At 38.3% G+C, this 24,856-nt stretch overlaps 1 protein-coding gene across 6 annotated transcripts in view; it reads right to left on the bottom strand.

The window, feature by feature from the left end:
• Fchsd2 (FCH and double SH3 domains 2) overlaps window positions 1-24,856 on the bottom strand; it is a 321,476-nt gene that overhangs the window by 140,215 nt on the left and 156,405 nt on the right. Inside the window, exon 3 of one of the 6 annotated variants that reach the window (XM_063262817.1) lies at window positions 20,130-20,273. The exons of the other annotated variants lie outside the window; for them this stretch is intronic. The gene's annotated coding sequence lies outside the window, so the exon portion shown is untranslated. The remainder of the gene's footprint in view (window positions 1-20,129; window positions 20,274-24,856) is intronic. 6 annotated transcript variants of the gene reach the window in all.

Here is a 24,856-nt window from a genome sequence, read left to right as displayed (position 1 = left end):
CTGGAGGGCTATCAACATAAAGAGAGGGTAGCTGAGGTAAAATCAATGCTTCACTCTATACACAGTAGCTTTCTTATAAGATCTACTGCTAAATCAATTAAGCCTAACTCATCAAATGCCTGTGCTAAAACAGCATTCTTTCCACCCAATGCATAACAAGAACTAAAGCTCCTCTGAATCTTACGTTCTTTTTGAACTTGGCAATAGCTGGGTTTCACTATTTCCAGGTATGATATATTCTGAGAATTCACCCTAACTACAATCTCCAGTACTTCTACGTAACATCTCTTATGCTCTAGGGAACCCAACTGGTACGCCTTCCTTAGCTACATAACCGTATCTTTCTCACTTCTGACCTTGTTCATATCATTTCCATTACATAAAATATCTTTCCACTATCTCTCAATCATATCTGTCAAATTCTCACCTCCTTTCTTTTAATGACTCTTAGTCTTCCTAATCATACATTCATAAGTATAAGCAAAAGAACAGTTTCAATACACAGGTATATCATTTCATTCTACTAAAATAATTTATCATACTTTATTTATAGAATGAAATTTTATATGAATGAACTATCTTTATGAACTATTTGGTTCCCCTGAAATACAGTTCTTAAAGGAGAGGCAGGATAAACACTTGATAGTTTAGTTCTGATCTATTACAGACTCATATTTTAAATAATGGGTGTATTCTCATCAGCTGTAGCCACATATAATCTGTAAGAGGCCCTCCAAACTGGCTCCATTAGCATGACCCCAAAAGGCTCTGGCTTACTCCTTGCTTTCTTTTCTAGTTCCTAACTGAGGCCCACAATTAGTTTTTCATGGACTCCTAAGAAATGTAGTAGCACAAGCGAGGTATGTCCTTACTTTTTTTCTATCTTTTTAACCACTATTTACACCTTCAGTCACTCTGGCATACAATCTTATTTATTCATAATCCTCATATCCTGTTAGTATCTTGATTAAATATTTTGTTTATTAAATATAGATTCCATTAGGTAGGGATTATGTTTATTTATATTTTTTTAATCAATAAAGTTCTATATCCCTAGGCTAAAACAGAGTAGCTAGCAGTTAGGTGTTGCTAAAATATCCACTGACTGCATGAATAAATTCCATTTATATTACTGTCCATATATATATATATATATATATATATATAACATATATATAACATATATTATTGTCTTAATATATATCAATCTTTTGTGGTTTTGTCATTTTAGGTTTGACATGTTTAGATCAAAATTTCTGTGGTCCTTAATTTTTACATAGGAAAAATAATATAATGACTATTAGTTTTGACTAGAAAAAAATTCTTCAATTATTATCAAATTTGGCTATCCTTATGATTAAAAGGGATTATGTGTATGTCTTGAAGCAATGAAAAATATTCCCTGGAGTTTATTTCAATACCTATTTCATACTGCACATTAATATTTGAAAAGTTAACTAAGATAAGATTAAAAGAACTCACTACCTGTAGAGAGAAATAAGCAGTATAAAACATAAAATGCCAAGCAACATGGAGCTTCCAAAAATAAATATATAAATGTCCAAATAAGGAACTCTGTGAGAGAGACCTAAGGAAATGGGACACTTTGTAACATTCAGATATTACTTAAGGTAATTTGGTTCATAAACAGTTAAATGCTATCCAAGCCTATAATCCCAGCTCTTGGGAAATAGAGGTGAGAAGGACTGCCATAGTTAAAGGGCAGCCTAGTCTACACAGAAAGTCCCAGGTCTATATCAAAATGACAAGTTAAGGTTGAGCTAGAATCTCAAGTTCTTAAAACTTTTATAAAAAGACATCATTTAAAATAGATTTTATCTAATTCTAAAAAAAAAATCAACGAATTAATTTGCTAACTTTTTGTGCATTCTAAGCCACAAAAGCAGTTTCTAGAGCTCTAAACCACAAAGCTGGACTGTATTAAACTGAATGAACCTTTCAGAGATGAGTTGGGGGATTCATAAACTGGACAAACAGTGAGCTCTCTAGATGAAAGACTTTATTCAAGTTAGTTCAGAGACAGGAATCATGCTTTCTATGTGCTCTATGCAGCTGTTCAAGGTCTCATCTGCATAGATGCTCAGAAATACTCCATGACCATTATCAGTAAGGAGCTAAGAAACATTTCACGCCTCTGAGGACATTTTATATACATAAATTAACTAGCTTACCTTCTAAATTATGCTTAAAGCTACAACATACAGATGAATGGTCTGTTACAAAGAAAATTATCCACACTAATTAATTTGCTAAGGAAAATAAAGTTATGGCTGGCCATCTTTAAAAGGCTTTTTCTTCAGCCACTCCCCTGACCCACGGGAGTAGTATTGCTCTCTAAAACTGGTCCACTAGGCATATATTTATTTACATTGACTTGAACACCACATACAAAAAGTTCCTTTGACTAGCAATTTAATTCCCACTGAAGCAGTGACTTCCATAAAAATGTAGTACTATCAGACAGCCTTTGGAACATCCAATGGCATCCTATTCCAACTTTTTAAGAAGCTGTCAGTGTCTGATATAAGTCTTGCTTTGTTTTACCATTCAATAACACTTGCTGTATTTCCCTAACAAGTAAAGAAATACAAAGAAAGCCACTGTTAAGTAGACACTGGGAAATGGACTGATGGTTTAACCTTTGGCCCATTCACAACAGCAATCAGAGCAGGAGTGTGCTCCTGGCTCCCTCAGAGCCATTCTGTATATAGCCATTCTTTCCGCAGCACAGAATGAAATTACAACTTGAATTTCACTAAGATTGACATTAGATGGCATTTTTAAATATTAGAAAACAACATTCTGTATATGCTATGCCTTTGTATTGCAAAATTGCCGACATTACGTAATGGTATTTTAAAAGCACACCGCATAAGCTACGTGGAAGGTATGATAACCTTACCACATGCCCGCATCAAATTTCACAGTAACAAAAGCTTTATAGTCACTCTCCTTTAAATGTATTCATTTTTGTATACGCTGGGAACTGAACCCAAACCGTCTGTAAGAGAAGCAAATGCTCTTAACTACTAAGCCATCCATTCAGGGCCCAATTCTTTTTCAATTTCTTGTTTTTACAAACAGGGCCTCACTACATAACCCTGGCTAGCCTAGAACTATCTGCAGACCAGGCTGACCTGGAACATACAGAGATCTGCCTCTCTCTGGTTCCTGAGTGCTGGGAGTAAAGGGGGGACCATGAGAGCAGTTCTAATTCCACCCTTCTTAAAAAAAGTTTCAAAATGCTTGTTGGCTTTTTTTCTTTAAAGACAATAACAACTGAATTGAAGTACATTACTAAAATCGACATAATGGTAAGTATAGAAAATTAAAAGACAAAAACCTAACTCTTTAAACTTTTACAAACCAATGCAAATTATATTGGAGAGTAATATTCCAACTAGAAATTATGTAACAAAAGTCAAAGGAAATACACATACACTACCCTATTTGATAAAGGTTTTACTCAATAGTTATATTTTAACTACCCTATTTGATAAAGGTTTTACTCAATAGTTATATTTTAACAATTCTGCAATGTGGTATACAGCTAGCAGGATTAAACAAATAAATACATAGAACACAGATGATAGAAGCTATATGTTACTCAATGTTGGAAAGAGGAAGTTACAATCAGCAAGATGGAGAAACTGGAACAAGTAACCTTGTGGGTAAATTAGAACAGGGGGCATCTAAATAAAAATACGCATAAAAATAATTACATAGATAGATGTACATATGTGAGTAGTAAAAAGCATCTAGCTCTGTCCACTGAAACTCCTAGAAGCAACGACACAAAAGCAGTCACTATATACACGCAGTGTCAAGATCTTGGCTTCCATTACATTTTTTCAATAAGAATTCCTTACAAAAAGGCTGATTTCTAGAGGGAGGGTAGGAAATGTTTTAGGTGCTCCTGAACCACCTTATAGTGCCAGATGGTAAGAGACACACATCTATAAATACAAACACACATACACACATGCACACACATGATGGAGGAGTCATGTCAACAGAGTCCAGGAGTCAACAACAGGCCTTCCACTGGTCAAGAATACAATAATTTGGGACTAAAGAGATGGTGAAGAACATTGACTGGCCTTCCAGAAGACCTAGGTTTGATCCTAACACCAACATGGCCGCTCACAACTCTCTGTGATTCCAGTTCCAGATAATCCAACGCCCCTTTCTTTCCTCCATAGTCACCAGGCAGGCAAGTGCTGCACAAACATACAAGCAGGCTAAATACTCAAAGACATAAAGTGGAATTTTAAAAAATAAAATAATTCCAGTTACAAAACAAGGCAGTGGTGGAAGATAAGCAACCTAAAACATAAAATAGTCTATTCTAATATAAATAAAGAGGAGAGCCCCAAATCCCAGTATTTAGGAAGCAAAGGCAGATGGATCTCTGTGAATTTTAGGCTAGCCTGGTTAAAAAATTAAAAGGAGACAAATCTTCCACACAGGAGTTCCAACTAATATATAGCTACTAGGACACTAAAAAAAATGAAGCTGGAGACCTGGAGGGAAAGAGGAGGGGGAGGGGAAATGGGGGGGGGCAGGAACAGGTGTGAGAGGAGACAGGGGAGAAGTACAGAGGGTCAGGAAATTGAACAGAGGTGTGTAGCAGTGGGGGACGAGGATCTGGAGATACTCACTAAAAAGTCCTAGATGCCAGGGACCCAAGAGGTTTCCAAGACCCAACACAGAGGACATTAGCAGAAATATCCCAAAACGGGGAGATATAACCTGTAGAGACCATATCAAGTGGATAGGCATGGCTCCTAGTTGAGGGGTGGGGTCACCCACATATCTCAAAACTATTAACCAGAATTGTTCCTATCTAAAGGAAATGCAGTGACAAAGAGTGGTGCAGAGACTGAAGAAGGCCATGCAGCGACTGCCCCACCTGGAGATCCATCCCATCTGCAGACACCAAATCTAGACACTATTGCTGATGCTAAGAAGTGCTTGCTGTCAGGAGCCTGGTATAGCTGTCCCTGATAGGCTCAGCCAGAGCCTGACTTATACAGATGCAAATGCTCATAGCCAACCACTGGACTAAGCAGAGGACCCCCAGTGGAGGAGTTAGGGGAAGAACTGAAGGAGCTGAAGGGGAAGAACAACAATATCAACCAACAAGAGTCCCCAGAGCTCCTTGGGACTAAACCACCAACCAAAGAGTACACATGGAGGAACCCATAACTCCAGCTGCATATGTAGCAGAGGATTACCTTATCTGGTATCAATGGGAGGGGAGGTCCTTGGTCCTGTGGAGGCTTGATGCCCCAGGGTAGGGAAATGCTAGGGCACTGAGGTGGGAATGGCTGGGTAGGGGAGCACCCTCATAGAAGCAGGGGGAAGGGGAATGGGATGGGGAGGTTGCAGAGGGGAAACCTGCAAGAAGGATAAGATTTGAAATGTAAATAAATAACCAATAAAAAAGAAATATATATTTATATAATGTATATATATATATATATATATATATATATATATATATATAGTGTAAAAGTTTCCACCACTTGAAAGTGGACTGTTCTACAAAGAGAGTGATCTACTTCCACAAAGTAGAGAATAGCAAAAGGGAAGAAGCTTAGCATACACATTCTTGATATATCATTTTGACTAAAGAATTATACAGGTAAATATATTCTAACATGATTGGTATTCACAGGTGTAATTGTTAAATTTGGAAGGATAGGTCAGTCAGGTACACTGCAAAACTGAGGCCAGTATAGGCTATACGTAGTAATAAGACTCTCACAAATCAAACCCAAACAATAGCAAAAGCTCCTCACCTATCTTTCTTTTACTCAATTCTGAGTAAAGCAATATTATTACAACGCTTAAAACAGAATCACACAAAGTATCTTGAAACGTTTTCTTAGAAGGTTCTGACAACTGGGATGTGTTGTGTCATCTTTAAATCACTCTCTTTATACAAAACTCAGCACTACCTTAGCATATATAGGACAGACAGCTTATCTGTCTAACATCAGCTGTCCACTAAATACTGATATTGTGTCAATTCCACAACGGAAAGCACATCCATTAGAACGTCTAGATATCTGGCCTATGCAATGCAACTGACAACATGAGTGCATGACTTAGCAGCTACTTAATGAAAGGCATCCTCCTTTTAAAGAGGCACGTAGCTAAATCGACCCAATGGTGAATATTAAGTACAAGTTATTTAAGTTTTCTTCAACCTTGTCCCTTCATTTTTTTTTCCTGCAAGGAAAAAAAAAAACTGCAACAGAAATACTATTCAAGCCTTAAATAGGAAAAGGCTATAGAACAGAACACTCTAATTTAGCTTTCTTCTAAAATTCCAATACCTTCATGGCATGGATAACTTTAATCCTAACACTTCAACACAAAAGCAAAAATTCTATGAATTCTAGGCTAGCATGATCTACAAAGTGAGTTCAAAGACAGTTAAGGTTACATAGTGATAACTTGACTCAAATAAATAAATAAATAAATAAATAAATAAATAAATAAATAAATAAATAAATAAATAAATAAAATCTCATTAGCTTTTACCCTGTCTTCCACTTTTCAACAGAATTCTTATCTAAGAATGATAGCTACACAGTCATGGGTCTCTGGTATTTTGGGGTTTTTTTGTTGTTTTTTTTACCTGCCCCCAATCCCTTGTATTTGGTAAATATTTTTTTCCCAAATCACTGTGGCTGTCAGGACAGGGGTTTGTAATATTTTCATAGTTGCTGTCATCTCCCAATAATAATTTAATTTGATAATTGGTTAAATTTTGAATTTGGACCAGTTTATTAAAGCATTTCCAAGATTGGGAATAGCCAGTCTAGAATGCTTTAAGTCCTAGGTTCTTTTCTTGGCATCAGGAAAAAAAAATGTATCAATTGGAAAAACACAAATTATAGCTTCTGGACTTTTAGAAAAGAATGTTCAAAATTTTAAGCTTTGTGAAAATATTAATAAAGCAGCAAACACCCTTAAAACTATACTATTTAAAATATCATCCTAATTTAACATCCTGTTTACAGGGTGAAAATTAGCTAGTACCTATTTGAGAACCTCCATCACAACAGGATTTTTATTGGGGAGAAATGATTTGTTTTCTGTTGTTTTCAACAGTGTTATACTAGTCAGCATGACTAGGCTACCCACTGATGTCAAAGACAGCTGTAAAAGCAGTTCTTTCTCAAAAGCAGAAGCTGGAATGTATTTAATCAGCAAGCAAATGGTATCTCGTGCTTGGCAACAGCCATCTGGGAACAGAGGTGGAAATTCAGGAGAAACAGCTCAAATGCATCTGAACATTCAAAGCAGAGGAGAGCCATTCTTTCATTTTCCTTGATGGATGGACTAATGCACAACGAACCACTCAAGCTAGTATCTGAGAGTTGACTGCATACAAGATGCCCAAACTTCTCTGTGAACTTTTATAACCATCATCTTATGCAGCTGATAAGCAACAGAAGTTTTAAAAAGTTAATTTATATAAAATAACCCAGTTAGTTAAGCAGACTCAGATCCAGATAATTTTTCAAAGTTTAAAATACTTCTGAACTACTCAATTAATTCAGATAAAATCATGTGTGTTATCTAAAACCACTATACATCTTGATTAACAGCTCTAAATAAGTTCTTTAAAGAATAGAACTATAAAAACCAGGCATGGTTCACAAACTTTGCTCAGTAAATAACTTTTGAACTAAATCATCCCTTACTCTGGTGAATGATTGATTATACACATACACTGTAAAAATAACAACTTTTATTTTCATAGCAAAGAAATTGATCAGAAAGTACAGAGTTCCTACTTAGTTGTCTGAACCGGTTATTATTAATATCTTTCTTAATATAATACATTTCCTACAATTAATGAAATATTAGCACATTAACTAAAGTTCATGGCTTGTATTACTGTTTACTATGTATCAGTTTTGACGAATTAACAACATTGTGTACCTACAGATTCACTACACAAACCTCTGGTGCCTCCCATCCTGCCTCACCCCAGAGTCAGTCTCTTTCAATACTGATCTTTATTATTTACGTAGTTTTGCAATTTTTTGGCATTTATTATTAGTCACTTTTAAGAGTTCTATATTACTGATACGAGTAATTTTTGGCAATTATTTTCTCCCAGTTCTATGGTTTTTCTTTTAACAATATCACTTACAGAAGAGCTGTGACATACTGTCTATTTTTAACACTGAATTCTTATTAACTAGTGAAGGGGTCTTTAGGAATCAGATTCCTGAACACACACACACACACACACACACACACACACACACACACACACACACCCCAAAATCAAATTAATCTAAGATAATAAAAATGATCATGACACAGATACACCTTAGTGTTGCTTGTTTTAAAGTAAAACTCTCATGTAACTACTGCAACTAGAAATGGGACAAGTTAGTAAATAAATTTAAAAACCCTTTTAAAAATTCCATTTTTCACACAAAATTTAAACTTCACATAGAGTCAAGTGACTTCAGAAAAAACTATTTTAGCCAGGCATGATGGCACATGACTTTAAGGGCCAGAGCTTGAGGCTGAGGCAGAGGCAGGTGGGTCTCTGAGTTCAAGGCCAGTCTAGTCCACATAGTGAGTTCTAGGACAGCCATGGTCATGTACAGATTCTGTCTCAAAAGTAAAATACAAACAAACAAACAAACAAACAAAAACCATAACTAACTAACTACTTTAAATTCCAACACTCAAGAAGCAGAGGCAGGCGAATCTCTGTGAGGCCAGTCTAGTCTAAATACCATGTTCCAGGACGCCAGAGATACATAGTGAGACGCTGCCTCAGGGGAAACAGACACTGAAACTGTCAAGTAGAATATCTAATTGGACTATTTTGCAATTTCTAGCTGTTTAAGCTTACAACATACAACATAAATAATTACTCACAAAAAGATGTCACTAATACTAAAAGCAGGTGTCAAAGCCTAAGCTTAAACTAACAAAGATAGTTTCTACTTTCATAAAAAATATCAAATTAATAATTATATCAATAATATATAATGTATTCACAAAAAATCACATCATTTAAACATAACATCTCAAAACTCAGAGTAGAGAAAGTTACCAAAGCATCAACTCTATTCAAACTATATATCCTATACCACTCAAGCTTTTCATCCCTTTTCAACTTCAATAAGATGAATTAGAAAATGTGCACTTTATTTATTGATGATCAGGTAAATTCTGACATAAACTAGGTAGTATTGAATAACAAATGACAGTCACTCATTTTTTTAAGTTGTAGTTGCTCCATCACTCTTTTTTAGTTTTTAAAAACTTATTATTTGCTTAGTATGAGAGTATGTATGTATGTGTGTGTGTGCACACAACAGTGCAGATATGGAGGTAAAGTAGTTGGTTCTCTCCTTCCATCATGTGGATTCTCAGGATCAAACTCAGGTTGTCAGGCTTACTGGCAAAACACCCTTAGCCTCTTAGCCATCTCTCCTGAACAGTCCTTAGATTTTAGAGAGAGGAAGGCCTCAAACTTAGATCCTTCTGCTGCTACAGAACCAGTGGTGGGTGCAAAGTAACACCGGAAATTTTAAAGCAAAATTTACAAGATTTCTCCATAGAACCTGAAGTGCTAGAATAAATGATACAAGTTGATTAGACTATTGCCATGGGTATAAGATACTGACAATTTAACAAAGATCATAAGTGATTTCCCTGAGTAGCTATCACTGAGTCTCTGGCAAAGTGGTTAGGAATACAGCCGAACAAACATGGGTTGAACTTTAAGCTCATCTACTTGTATTGACCTTGCAATTTCATACTTCAAAAATAAAAGCAGTAACAGATCAGCCTGAGATAATTAAATGAGTTCTGTGAGGAGGGAGGCAAAGGCTGAGACAAAGCAGAGCAGACCTGTATGTGCCCCAGGCTTTAAGTATTGCCCGAGCATTTTCAACTATATGCTAATGTTACTCTAAGTACTGGTCACAGTTGAAATGTCTGCCATTCTTTAAAAAGGTTGTTGTTAAAATGAGAACAGTCAAATATTTAAACTAATATTCACTTTTAGGTAATGAGACTAAAAACGAGCAGTGAACCAGCTTAAGGAACGGCGTCAGTGCTAGAAATGAGATCATAGGATCATCAAAGCTTCCTAGAAGAGCTGAATACTCAGGCGGGCTTTAAAGGGGAAATTAACACACCTACAGACACAGTATCAGAACCAAGATAATAATTTTGAACTTAAAACAAGGCAAGAAACAACAAACATAGATAATAGTAAAATCTCTCAAAGAGCAAACATTTTAATGTCTACCCTAGTATGGGTATAGTCAGGGTTTTTATTAGCATGATAGATAAAACACCAGGACCAACAGCAACTTGAGGAGGAAAGGGCTTATTTTATCTTACAGATTGTAGTGCATCATCTAGAAGTCAGGGCAGAAACCTGGAGGAAGGGAACTAATGCAGAAAGCCATGGAGGAGTGCTGCTTACTGTCTAGCTCTCTGTCTTGCTCAACCTGCATTCTTATACAATCCAGGGTCACCAGCCCAGGGGTAGCATGATACACAGTGGGCTGGGCCCTCCCACATCCATCAATAATTTTGAAAAGATCCTAGAGTCTTGCATATAGGCCGATCTTATGGAAGCATATTTTCAATTGTGGTTCCCTCTGCTCAGGTAACAGTAACTTGTATCAGAAACTAACAGTATTTCACAACATTGTTCATGGTCTTTTAAATTTTTATTAGTGCATAGAAATAAGTATGTAGACACACACACACTAACACACACACATACACATACACACACACACACACACACACACACACACAGACAGGGGGGATGTGGGGGAAAGGGCACATACAGCAATCAGGGGACAACCTTGTAGAGTCAATTCTCTCCTTCTAACTTCACATGGGTATGGGAATCAAATTTAGGGTGGCAGGTTTGAATGGCGAGTGCCTTTACCTAATGAGATGTCTTCCCAGCCCAGATATTTATGACGTGAAGTTAAACAAATGTGGGATCAAATTTCAGCCCTACTACTTATAAAGGACAAGACAATGTAATTAACAACTCTAAGCCTCAGCTCACTTGATTGGAAAATGTAGACAATAAAGAAGCCTAAATCTAATCATCAGAATAATTCCTAGCATACAGCAAATTAACTAACAAATGGTGATTATAATTAATGTTAACTGAAAACTGAATATTATTATTAAATGCAAAATAAAAAGAAAGGCCATGAATTTGAGAGAAAGCAAGGTATGAAGGTAAATGGGAAGGGTTGGAGGGGAAAAAAGGGAAGAAAATGGTATTGCAATTTCAAATGATTAAACATTTTAAAAGGATAAAAAGCAAAACAAAACAGAAAACTCCATTAGTCACTGTTCTGTTGCTGTGAAGAAACACCATGATCAAGGCAACTCTCATAAAAGAGAAGATTTAATTGGGGCTGGCTTACAGTTTCTGAGGCTCAGTCCACTATCATCAAGGTGAGAAGCATGGCAGCACTCAAGCAGACGAGGTGCTGGAGAAGCAGCTGAGAGCCATTCATCCTGATCCATGGGTAGAGAGAAAGAGACTCGGCATGGCATGGACTTCTGAAACCTCAAAGCCCATCCAATGACATAATTCCTCCAACTGGCCACATCTACTCAAGGCCACGCCTTCTCTTCCTTGACATTTTTTTCAAAAAGTTTCACTCCTAAGTGGTCAAGCATTCAACTACATAATCTTATGGGGGCTATTCTTACTCAAGCCACATGGCAAATTTCAAAATACAGCACATACCACCATGCCTACTTTTAAACTGTGAATTCTAGGTATCAAACTTATATCCTTACAATTCCATGAGAAATGCTTTCCAGTCCATGAGTGGACATGTAATCACATAAATCTTAGTTGTAGTTGCGCTGTGTATCTTATAACTTTTTATGCACAGCTGTCTTATTTTTGTCAATTAGATTTTGCATTCCTTCTATAAAAAGAATAGCTTTTTATTTTTTATTTTTTTTTATTAACTTGATTATTTCTTATATACATTTCAAGTGTTATTCCCTTTCCCGGTTTCCGGGCAAACATCCCCCTCCCCCCTCCCCTTCCTTATGGGTGTTCCACTCCTAACCCTTCCCCCATTGCCGCCCTCCCCCCATAGTCTAGTTCACTGGGGGTTCAGTCTTAGCAGGACCCAGGGCTTCCCCTTCCACTGGTGATCTTACTAGGATATTCATTGTTACCTATGGGGTCAGAGTCCAGGGTCAGTCCATGTATAGTCTTTAGGTAGTGGCTTAGTCCCTGGAAGCTCTGGTTGCTTGACATTGTTGTACTTTTGGGGTCTCGAGCCCCTTCAAGCTCTTCCAGTTCTTTCTCTGACTCCTTCAACGGGGGACCTATTCTCAGTTCAGTGGTTTGCTGCTGGCATTCACCTCTGTATTTGCTGTATTCTGGCTGTGTCTCTCAGGAGAGATCTACATCCGGCTCCTGTCAGTCTGCACTTCTTTGCTTCATCCATCTTGTCTAATTGGGTGGCTGTATATGTATGGGCCACATGTGGGGCAGGCTCTGAATGGGTGTTCCTTCAGTCTCTGTTTTAATCTTTGCCTCTCCCTTCCCTGCCAAGGGTATTCTTTTTCCTCATTTAAAGAAGGAGTGAAGCATTCACATTTTGATCACCCGTCTTGAGTTTCGTTTGTTCTAGGGATCTAGGGTAATTCAAGCATTTGGGCTAATAGCCACTTATCAATGAGTGCATACCATGTATGTCTTTCTGTGATTGGGTTAGCTCACTCAGGATGATATTTTCCAGTTCCAACCATTTGCCTACAAATTTCATAAACTCGTTTTTGATAGCTGAGTAATATTCCATTGTGTAGATGTACCACATTTTCTGTATCCATTCCTCTGTTGAAGGGCATCTGGGTTCTTTCCAGTTTCTGGCTATTATAAATAAGGCTGCGATGAACATAGTGGAGCACGTGTCTCTTTTATATGTTGAGGCATCTTTTGGGTATATGCCCAAGAGAGGTATAGCTGGATCCTCAGGCAGTTCAATGTCCAATTTTCTGAGGAACCTCCACACTGATTTCCAGAATGGTTTTACCAGTCTGCAATCCCACCAACAATGGAGGAGTGTTCCTCTTTCTATACATCCTCGCCAGCATCAGCTGTCACCTGAGTTTGTGATCTTAGCCATTCTCACTGATGTGAGGTGAAATCTCAGGGTTGTTTTGATTTGCATTTCCCTTATGACTAAAGATGTTGAACATTTCTTTAGGTGTTTCTCAGCCATTCGGCATTCCTCAGCTGTGAATTCTTTGTTTAGCTCTGAACCCCATTTTTTAATAGGGTTATTTGTCTCCCTGCGGTCTAACTTCTTGAGTTCTTTGTATATTTTGGATATAAGGCCTCTATCTGTTGTAGGATTGGTAAAGATCTTTTCCCAATCTGTTGGTTGCCGTTTTGTCCTAACCACAGTGTCCTTTGCCTTACAGAAGCTTTGCAGTTTTATGAGATCCCATTTGTCGATTCTTGATCTTAGAGCATAAGCCATTGGTGTTTTGTTCAGGAAATTTTTTCCAGTGCCCATGTGTTCCAGATGCTTCCCTAGTTTTTCTTCTATTAGTTTGAGTGTGTCTGGTTTGATGTGGAGGTCCTTGATCCACTTGGACTTAAGCTTTGTACAGGGTGAGAAGCATGGATCGATCTGCATTCTTCTACATGTTGCCCTCCAGTTGAACCAGCACCATTTGCTGAAAATGCTATCTTTTTTCCATTGGATGGTTTTGGCTCCTTTGTCAAAAATCAAGTGACCATAGGTGTGTGGGTTCATTTCTGGGTCTTCAATTCTATTCCATTGGTCTATCTGTCTGTCTCTGTACCAATACCATGCAGTTTTTATGACTATTGCTCTGTAATACTGCTTGAGTTCAGGGATAGTGATTCCCCCTGAAGTCCTTTTATTGTTGAGGATAGCTTTAGCTATCCTGGGTTTTTTGTTATTCCAGATGAATTTGCAAATTGTTCTGTCTAACTCTTTGAAGAATTGGATTGGTATTTTGATGGGGATTGCATTGAATCTGTAGATTGCTTTTGGTAAAATGGCCATTTTTACTATATTAATCCTGCCAATCCATGAGCATGGGAGATCTTTCCATCTTCTGAGGTCTTCTTCAATTTCCTTCTTCAGTGTCTTGAAGTTCTTATTGTACAGATCTTTTACTTGCTTGGTTAAAGTCACACCGAGGTACTTTATATTATTTGGGTCTATTATGAAGGGTGTCGTTTCCCTAATTTCTTTCTCGGCTTGTTTCTCTTTTGTATAGAGGAAGGCAACTGATTTATTTGAGTTAATTTTATACCCAGCCACTTTGCTGAAGTTGTTTATCAGCTTTAGAAGTTCTCTGGTGGAACTTTTGGGATCACTTAAATATACTATCATATCATCTGCAAACAGTGATATTTTGACTTCTTCTTTTCCGATCTGTATCCCCTTGACCTTCTTTTGTTGTCTGATTGCTCTGGCTAGAACTTCAAGAACTATATTGAATAAGTAGGGAGAGAGTGGGCAGCCTTGTCTAGTCCCTGATTTTAGTGGGATTGCTTCAAGTTTCTCTCCATTTAGTTTAATGTTAGCAACTGGTTTGCTGTATATGGCTTTTACTATGTTCAGGTATGGGCCTTGAATTCCTATTCTTTCCAGGACTTTTATCATGAAGGGGTGTTGAATTTTGTCAAATGCTTTCTCAGCGTCTAATGAAATGATCATGTGGTTTTGTTCTTTCAGTTTGTTTATATAATGGATCACGTTGATGGTTTTCCGTATATTAAACCATCCCTGCATGCCTGGGATGAAGCCTACTTGGTCATGGTGGATGATTGTTTTGATGTGCTCTTGGATTCGGTTTGCCAGAATTTTGTTGAGTATTTTTGGGTCGATATTCATAAGGGAAATTGGTCTGAAGTTCTCTTTCTTTGTTGTGTCTTTGTGTGGTTTAGGTATAAGAGTAATTGTGGCTTCGTAGAAGGTATTCGGTAGTGATCCATCTGTTTCAATTTTGTGGAATAGTTTGGATAATATTGGTATGAGGTCTTCTCTGAAGGTTTGGTAGAATTCTGCACTAAACCCGTCTGGACCTGGGCTCTTTTTGGTTGGGAGACCTTTAATGACTGCTTCTATTTCCTTAGGAGTTATGGGGTTGTTTAACTGGTTTATCTGTTCCTGATTTAACTTCGGTACCTGGTATCTGTCTAGGAAATTGTCCATTTCCTGAAGATTTTCAAGTTTTGTTGAATATAGGTTTTTATAGTAAGATCTGATGATTTTTTGAATTTCCTCTGAATCTGTAGTTATGTCTCCCTTTTCATTTCTGATTTTGTTAATTTGGACGCACTCTCTGCGTCCTCTCGTTAGTCTGGCTAAGGGTTTATCTATCTTGTTGATTTTCTCAAAGAACCAACTTTTGGTTCTGTTGATTCTTTCTATGGTCCTTTTTGTTTCTACTTGGTTGATTTCAGCTCTGAGTTTGATTATTTCCTGCCTTCTACTCCTCCTGGGTGTATTTGCTTCTTTTTGTTCTAGAGCTTTTAGGTGTGCTGTCAAGCTGCTGACATATGCTCTTTCCTGTTTCTTTCTGCAGGCACTCAGCGCTATGAGTTTTCCTCTTAGCACAGCTTTCATTGTGTCCCATAAGTTTGGGTATGTTGTACCTTCATTTTCATTAAATTCTAAAAAGTTTTTAATTTCTTTCTTTATTTCTTCCTTGACCAGGTTATCATTGAGTAGAGCATTGTTCAATTTCCAAGTATATGTGGGCATTCTTCCTTGATTGTTATTGAAGACCAGTTTTAGGCCGTGGTGGTCCGATAGCATGCATGGGATTATTTCTATCTTTCTGTACCTGTTGAGGCCCGTTTTTTGACCAATTATATGGTCAATTTTGGAGAAAGTACCATGAGGAGCTGAGAAGAAGGTATATCCTTTTGCTTAGGATAGAATGTTCCATAAATATCCGTTAAGTCCATTTGGCTCATGACTTCTCTTAGTCTGTCTACATCTCTGTTCAATTTCTGTTTCCATGATCTGTCCATTGATGAGAGTTGGGTGTTGAAATCTCCCACTATTCTTGTGTGAGGTGCAATGTGTGTTTTGAGCTTTAGGAAGGTTTCTTTTACATATGTAGGTGCCCTTGTATTTGGGGCATAGATATTTAGGATTGAGAGTTCATCTTGGTGGATTTTTCCTTTGATGAATATGAAGTGTCCTTCCTTATCTTTTTTGATGACTTTTAATTGAAAATTGATTTTATTTGATATTAGAATGGCTACTCCAGCTTGCTTCTTCTGACCATTTGCTTGGAAAATTGTTTTCCAGCCTTTCACTCTGAGGTAATGTCTGTCTTTGTCTCTGAGGTGTGTTTCCTGTAGGCAGAAGAATGCAGGGTCCTCGTTGCGTATCCAGTTTGTTAATCTATGTCTTTTTATTGGGGAGTTGAGGCCATTGATGTTGAGAGATATTAAGGAATAGTGATTATTGCTTCCCGTTATATTCATATTTGGATGTGAGGTTATGTTTGTGTGCTTTCATTCTCTTTGTTTTGTTGCCAAGACGATTAGTTTCTTGCTTCTTCTAGGTTATAGCTTGCCTCCTTATGTTGGGCTTTACCATTTATTATCCTTTGTAGTGCTGGATTTGTAGAAAGATATTGTGTAAATTTGGTTTTGTCATGGAATATCTTGGTTTCTCCATCTATGTTAATTGAGAGTTTTGCTGGATACAGTAACCTGGGCTGGCATTTGTGTTCTCTTAGGGTCTGTATGACATCAGTCCAGGATCTTCTGGCCTTCATAGTTTCTGGCGAGAAGTCTGGTGTGATTCTGATAGGTCTGCCTTTATATGTTACTTGACCTTTTTCCCTTACTGCTTTTAATATTCTTTCTTTATTTTGTGCGTTTGGTGTTTTGACTATTATGTGACGGGAGGTGTTTCTTTTCTGGTCCAATCTATTTGGAGTTCTGTAGGCTTCTTGTGTGCCTATGGGTATCTCTTTTTTTAGATTAGGGAAGTTTTCTTCTATGATTTTGTTGAAGATATTTACTGGTCCTTTGAGCTGGGAGTCTTCACTCTCTTCTATACCTATTATCCTTAGGTTTGATCTTCTCATTGAGTCCTGGATTTCCTGTATGTTTTGGACCAGTAGCTTTTTCTGCTTTACATTATCTTTGACAGTTGAGTCAATGATTTCTATGGAATCTTCTGCTCCCGAGATTCTCTCTTCCATCTCTTGTATTCTGTTGGTGAAGCTTGTATCTACAGCTCCTTGTCTCTTCTTTTGGTTTTCTATATCCAGGGTTGTTTCCATGTGTTCTTTCTTGATTGCTTCTATTTCCATTTTTAATTCCTTCAACTGTTTGATTGTGTTTTCCTGGAATTCTTTCAGGGATTTTTGCGATTCCTCTCTGTAGGCTTCTACTTGTTTATTAATGTTTTCCTGTGTTTCCCTAAGGGAGTTCTTCACGTCTTTCTTGAAGTCCTCCAGCATCATGATCAAATATGATTTTGAAACTAGATCTTGCTTTTCTGGTGTGTTTGGATATTCCATGTTTGTTTTGGTGGGAGAATTGGGCTCCGATGATGCCAAGTAGTCTTGGTTTCTGTTGCTTGGGTTCCTGCGCTTGCCTCTCGCCATCAGATTATCTCTAGTGTTACTTTGTTCTGCTATTTCTGACAGTGGCTAGACTGTCCTATAAGCCTGTGTGTGAGGAGTGCTGTAGACCTGTTTTCCTCTCTTTCAGTCAGTTATGGGGACAGAGTGTTCTGCTTTCGGGCGTGTAGTTTTTCCTCTCTAAAGGTCTTCAGCTGTTCCTGTGGGCCTGTGTCTTGAGTTCACCAGGCAGCTTTCTTGCAGCAGATGGTCTTACCTGTGGTCCCGAGGCCCAAGTTCGCTCGTGGGGTGCTGCCCACGGGCTCTCTGCAGCGGCAGCAACCAGGAATACCTGTGCCGCCCCTTCCGGGAGCTTCAGTGCACCAGGGTTCCAGATGGCCTTTGGCTTTTTCCTCTGGCGTCCGAGATGTATGTACAGAGAGCAGTCTCTTCTGGTTTCCCAGGCTTGTTTGCCTCTCAGAAGGTTTAGCTCTCCCTCCCACGGGATTTGGGTGCAGAGAACTGTTTATCAGGTCTGTTTCCTTCAGGTTCCGGTGGTGTCTCAGGCAGGGGTCCTGCCGCTCCTGGGCCCTCCCCCACGGGAGCCCAGAGGCCTTATACAGTTTCCTCTTGGGCCAGGGATGTGGGCAGGGGTGAGCAGTGTTGGTGGTCTCTTCCGCTCTGCAGCCTCAGGAGTGCCCACCTGACCAGGCGGTTGGGTCTCTCTCTCACGGGGTCTGGGAGCAGAGAGCTGCTGTGGATCCGCGGGTGTGGGACTTCCCAAGAATAGCTTTTTATAATCCAGAGGATAAGAGTTCTCTGGAGTACCACAGTATAGCATTTGTATCCAATTCTTCACTAAAATTTATACTAAAGAGTAGGAAATATAATTTTTTCTATTTTAACGAAAAATATCCATTAATGCTAGAGACTAAATAGAGACTATTCTAACAAAGATTCAGTAAACCAGTATTTTTCACAGAAAACTACTAAATTAAAAAAAAAGTTTTCTAGCTGACATATATATACAATACCACTTACCATTAACAAATTCTAAGAAACTTCAGAATTTAGTTAGTTTAACTCCCTTAAACCAAGAAAAGATCCTTCATTAAGCATACAATGCCAGTGAACAAATCTTCTTTAGTGTTCCTGTGTGTGTGCACACGTCCACACACGCATTTGATTTAATTTCTCTGACTAGCATACATAATTTCTATCAAGTAATGTTAATTTACCAAATCACCAAAGCACTTCCTTACTTCTTTCTAACATTACCTAAGCCTCCATCTGCAATTCAGAAACAAGCTCAGCATGTTTTGTACACATCTGTAATCCCAGCATTTGGAGGCTGAAGCAGAAGCATCCCAAATTCAAGGCCAGTCTGGACTACAGAGGTAGCTGAAGGATAGCATGAGCTAAAAGAGAGAGACCCTGTATCAAAAACCAAAACTATGCCTTAGTGGTAGAAGATTTGCCTATTATGTGGGCAGGATAACCATTTAGAACCCAATGCAGACTACACAGTGAGTTCCAGAAAGGGAAAGAAGAGAATGAAAGAGAAAAAAAGAGGAAAAAACACAGGCAGAAATCATCATCTTCACATTAAAATTAAGGTGATGAACAACTTTTTAAAAAAAATCAATTATTTCTGTTCATTGTGTTTACTTGAGCAAGCATTATTAGAATCACTTTCATTATGAATTATGTTCCCAATTATAATTTTAAACTGTTAAGTTTGCAAGAGAACTTAATATAGTCTGTAAGTCTACTTTAGTTGGTCACAAGAAAAGTTGTATATTGCAACACATAAAAGCAATCCACAGAAGGGTTGCCACTAAAACTGATTCATAAATGTGTGTGTGTGTGTGTGTGTGTGTGTGTATACACAAGATAATATGTCTGTACAAGATAAACTCTTGTGAGTTCATCTGGCTGCTCAATGGACTGTGACTCGAGTTCTGGAATATGTGACACCCTCTTCTTGCCTCCTTGGTATTTATATACACATAACAGACATACATATAAGAAAAATAAAAATAAATCTTAAAAAATGATATATTTTCAAAAGCTGTATTAATTCTCAAGTAAAAGAGAATAAAAAGTACCTAATGTACCTTCTACTGAAGATTGATAATGTCTTAGCAGTATTCGATCTTCCATTCATTCAATAAATACTTAATAAAAACTAAGAGAAATGATTACTATCATGACCAGGCAAAATTTTTGGCAAGAGGTTTTTAAAAAGAGTTATTTACCATTGTTTACTTATTTCAGAATGAGACTTGTCATATATGATTACAGAGTCTATCAATTACAAGTTGATTTTAACATTAAATTCAATTCAGTAGCCATTATGTAAAAGAAACAGAACATAAGAGTTTGTCACGTATACTAAAACATGAATGGAGGCTGAGGAGACCTGTAGTCTATAAAGTGCCTATCACTTAAGAATGATCACTTGTACTCACACGGCTCCCTGGCTCCCCAGCATGGTGGTAAACATCTATACCCAGCACTGGGAAAGGACGAAGCTGTACAGGTCCATCTGTGGACCGTTTCACCAGTCTAGCCAATCAGTAAGTTCCTGGGTCACACAGAGAGGCTGGATCAAACTGTAAGGTGGAGAACACTTGAGAAGATACCCAAGTCAACTCTGGCCTTCGTATGCATGCATTTATACTGGGTACATAAGATAACACACACAAAAGTAAAGCAAAATAAACTCAATGTGCATATGTATATTTATTGCAAACTATATGTAGATGAATAACAGAAACTTCTTAATAGTAATAATATGTGCTCTAGTAAGTCAAACCCTTCAAAATTCTTGTATAAATTTTACCAAGGAAAATGAACGGATGCCATTTCAGGACCTTAGACATTTCTCTTTCCTTCCTTACTTAGGTGTTTAAGTTTCTCACATAAGTGCAGTAGGCTGTTAGAAAACATTAGCCAACACAATTTACAGAAGGATGAACATAAATCATTTTCAAAGTTTCTTTTAAAATTATCACATCCTTAGTTAGTATTCATGAGGATAATTTCACAAAAGCAGTCACAAACGAAGGCAGAGGAGCATGGCTATATATAGTTATGCCAGTGGAAGGAAAAGGAAATGTCTCTTTTCTTAAAAAGGAGAAAATAGGTTCAATGAAAATGTTTCCTAAATAATAATTTCATAATACTTTAACCAAATCATTCATTAGTCAGAAATAACACTTTGGAGACCCAGATAATGGTACACAAAGCTGAGTTCATTTGATTCAGACAGGTGGCTGGTCTAGAGCTGTGTTAGCAGCCCAAACCCACCCACAATAGCCCTAAAGACGATTATGCAAATGCCAGCTCCCGAGTATTTTCCCAGGAACAGGAGAAGGGTTCCTAGGAGAAGCTGCGATTGTTCAGCAATCATGTGGAAAAACAAGCAGAGTTGTGTTGGGGATTTTTTTCTCTCCCCCTTAATTGCTTGAGGCAGAGTGTTTTCATTAAGGGAACTACTTCAGAATGTATGATATATATAAACACTTACACATACACACGTGGGTATCTATTTGATGTACATGACTCAAAAACCATGAGCAGTTTATCCCACTCTCATCCCCAAGGTCCCCTGGCTGAACATTCTCCCTTCTTATCAATGCCAGTGCTCATCTGTTAGGTGCCTGTTCCCTTGCCAATAAGACAAAGAGAAACTTAGAAACCTTTTTAACATTTTGCTTTGCACCTTGTTTTACTTTTAGAACAGTCTTCATTTCCTTTCTCATTAGGGACACAAAGTAACAAGTGAAACCCATATGAAATACAACACTGACAAGCCAACTCTATTGCTTAACTGCATACTACTAATATTTTGATATAAAGTCATCAGGGTCTTTAGTTTTCAAGCAGCCTGCTTCTAACATCTGATTTTATGATTCTCTCTAGAACTAAAAGGACTGGGCGTGGTAGCATATGCCGTTAATCTCTGAGCTGGGAAGGCAGAGATCTCTGTGAGTTGAAGCCCAGCCTAATCTACATCTAGGCCAACAACCTGAGTTGAATCTCCAGGATTCACCTGGTAGAAGGAAGACTTCCACAGTTAGACCATTTAGAGAGGGGATGGGGAGGGGAGGGGAAGAAAAGGGAGGTAGGGAGGGAGAAGAGAGAGAGAACTAATGTTCTTTCACATTTTTTTACGGTGTGATTTCTGACTATACAACATTCAAAAACAATATACCTCATTTACTCCGTGTCTTGTCCTACTCAACCCTCAATTCTCTCTTCTGTATTAGACTGCGTCACTGCTTATTTTGATTAAGCTACTAAGATGCAATTTCCTTTGTTACTGTGATGGAACTCGAAGGAGTATATTTAAGGAAGGAGATTATGACATTCATCATAAATATAATCTTAAATATATTTAATTCATATAATATATAAATATATTATTTTAAAATAAGGCATTGTAACTTAAAAGTTGAATAAAGAATACAAGCATATACTTCACTACTCATGGAACAGATTGGTATCTTTAAGAGCTCTTTTAAATGATTTTGCCAGCTTTGAAATGACTGTTCCTTATGGGAACAGGGAACTGTAATCATGTCTCCACTTCGTTACAGTGTGTTTAATGTCATTCATACACTCATTTGTTAGTCCTAAATTCAAACAAATGTGTCACAATCACAGCTTAAAAAGAGTACACACCCTGGTAAGAAAAGTATTTAGTTTTCTTTAAAAAGGGAGGGAGGAGTTGTATATTCTAACATAGGTATGCAGTAGAAGGGCAAATGTAATGCATTCTATTTCCTGTTCAAAAATATTTTTTTTCTTTTTTCTTTTTTTAGGAGCTGGGGACCGAACCCAAGGCCTTGCGCTTACCACTGAACTAAATCCTCAACCCAAATACTTTTAACATAACATAACATAGGGTGGCTAAAAATTTAAAACACCATAGCACATGTAAGCAAAGATCAGAGAAACTTGAAGCCTTATATGTTGCTACTGAAAATGCAAAATGGTAGAATCGCTTCAAAAGTCAGCTTAGGAAGATCCTGAAAATACCAGGAATTAAGTTGGCTATAAACCCAAGAAAACTAAAAGTGCATGTCCACTTAAAAACTTGTACAATAAGATGGCTCAGCGGGTAAAGGTCATGCTACCAAGTCTAACAACCTGAGTCTGATCTCCAGGACTCACTTAGTGAAAGGAAGAAACTAGCTCCTGGAAGTATCCTCTAACTTCCAGACGTGGGCACAAACAAGTGTAATTAAAACAAACAACAATAACAAACACCTTGCAGGTAGGATGGCGTACACCGCATACACCTTTAATCCCAGACGCTTACTATGGTAAGAGGCAGAGGCCCCTAACTATAAACTTCTCTAGCCAAGGTCTGGGATGCTCTACCCTGAGTTGTTCTTCCCTGTATAATCCAGCCATTTTGGTTACCAGGCCCTTTACTCTCCTGGCTTTCCCTGCCCCTGCTCCTCGTAAGGCCCACTCAGGGTCATGTTGACTCTGGACTCTCACTATATTTGGCTGTCTATTTTGTGTATTACTGAATTGCCTTAGTAATTTTATGGGTCTTTAGAGCAAGAAATGGTACAAAGGTGATATAGTCTATCCTTGCTTGCATCCACAATTTCCTTCACAATAGCCACAGATAATATAAAATATCTTGGGGGTAACTCTAACCAAACAAGTGAAAGACCTTTATGATAAGAACTTCAAGTCTATCAAGAAAGATCGAAGAAGATCTCAGAAAATGTAGAGATCTCCCATGCTCATGGATTGGCAGAACTGACATAGTAAAATTTGCCACCCTACCAAAGGCAATCTACAGATTCAACACAATCCTCATCAAAATCCCAACACAATTCTTCCAAGACAAGGAAAGAGCAATTCTCAAATTCATCGGTAAAGCCAAAAAAAAAAAAAAAAAAAAAAAAACCAGAATAGCAAAAAAAAAAAAATTCTTAACAATAAAAGAATGGCTGGGCTCTCTGCTCCCAAACCCCGTGGGAGAGAGACCTCACCGCCTGATCAGGTGGGCACTCCTGAGGCTGCAGAGCGGAGGAGACCACCAACACTGCCCACCCCTGCCCACATCCCTGGCCCAAGAGGCAACTGTATAAGGCCTCTGGGTTCCCGTAGGGGAGGGCCCAGGAGCGGCAGGATCCCTGCGCCTGAGACACCGCCAGAACCTGAAGGAAACAGACCGGATAAACAGTTCTCTGCACCCAAATCCCGTGGGAGGGAGAGCTAAACCTTCAGAGAGGCGGACACGCCTGGGAAACCAGAAGAGACTGCACTCTGTGCACATCCAGACGCCAGAGGAAAACACCAAACGCCATCTGGAACCCTGGTGCACGGAGGCTCCCGGAAAGAGCGGCGCAGATCTTCCCGGTTGCTGCCGCCGCGGAGAGGACTTAGGCAGTACCCCACGAGCAAACTTGAGCCTTGGAACCACAGGTAGGACCAACTTTTCCCCTGCAAGAAACCTGCCTGGTGAACTCAAGACACAGGCCCACAGGAACAGCTGAAGACCTGTAGAGAGGAAAAACTACACGCCCGAAAGCAGAACACTCTGTCCCCATAACTGGCTGAAAGAAAACAGGTCTACAGCACTCCTGACACACAGGCTTATAGGACAGTCTAGCCACGGTCAGAAATAGCAGAACAAAGTAACACTAGAGATAATCTGATGGCGAGAGGCAAGCGCAGGAACCCAAGCAACAGAAACCAAGACTACATGGCATCATCGGAGCCCAATTCTCCCACCAAAGCAAACACTGAATATCCAAACACACCAGAAAAGCAAGATCTAGTTTCAAAATCATATTTGATCATGATGCTGGAGGACTTCAAGAAAGACATAAAGAACTCCCTTAGAGAACAAGTAGAAGCCTACAGAGAGGAATCGCAAAAATCCCTGAAAGAATTCCAGGAAAACACAATCAAACAGTTGAAGGAATTAAAAATGGAAATAGAAGCAATCAAGAAAGAACACATGGAAATAACCCTGGACATAGAAAATCAAAAGAAAAGACAAGGAGCTGTAGCTACAAGCTTCACCAACAGAATACAAGAGATGGAAGAGAGAATCTCGGGAGCAGAAGATTCCATAGAAATCATTGACTCAACTGTCAAAGATAATGTAAAGCGGAAAAAGCTACTGGTCCAAAACATACAGGAAATCCAGGACTCAATGAGA

This window comes from Rattus norvegicus, chromosome 1 (assembly GCF_036323735.1).
Source record: "Rattus norvegicus strain BN/NHsdMcwi chromosome 1, GRCr8, whole genome shotgun sequence".
NCBI lineage: Eukaryota > Metazoa > Chordata > Mammalia > Rodentia > Muridae > Rattus > Rattus norvegicus.
Note: the sequence above shows the minus strand (reverse complement) of the source record. Positions and strands in the feature narration are given on the sequence as shown.